Raw genomic sequence first — 244 nt, forward strand, 5'->3', positions numbered from 1 at the left:
CCTCTCACTCTAATCGTCTTTCTACCCCCACCATTGCCATCAGCGGTCCATTCTAGATGTCGGTGGCCGTCTCCCACGGTCTCTCTCTCTCATTTTTGTCGACTACATTTGATACACTACTTATAGCATTTTCGATTGGGAAAAAGTTAGTGCAAACTAGAGTCCTAGATTTATCAGAGATGTGCAACCGGTGTTATGCATTCTGATTCGCTGTTGCAATCTAACCAATTGCGTGACTTGGCAG

This window comes from Trachymyrmex cornetzi, unplaced genomic scaffold (assembly GCF_001594075.2).
Source record: "Trachymyrmex cornetzi isolate Tcor2-1 unplaced genomic scaffold, Tcor1.1 scaffold1121, whole genome shotgun sequence".
Classification (NCBI taxonomy): Eukaryota; Metazoa; Arthropoda; class Insecta; order Hymenoptera; family Formicidae; genus Trachymyrmex; species Trachymyrmex cornetzi.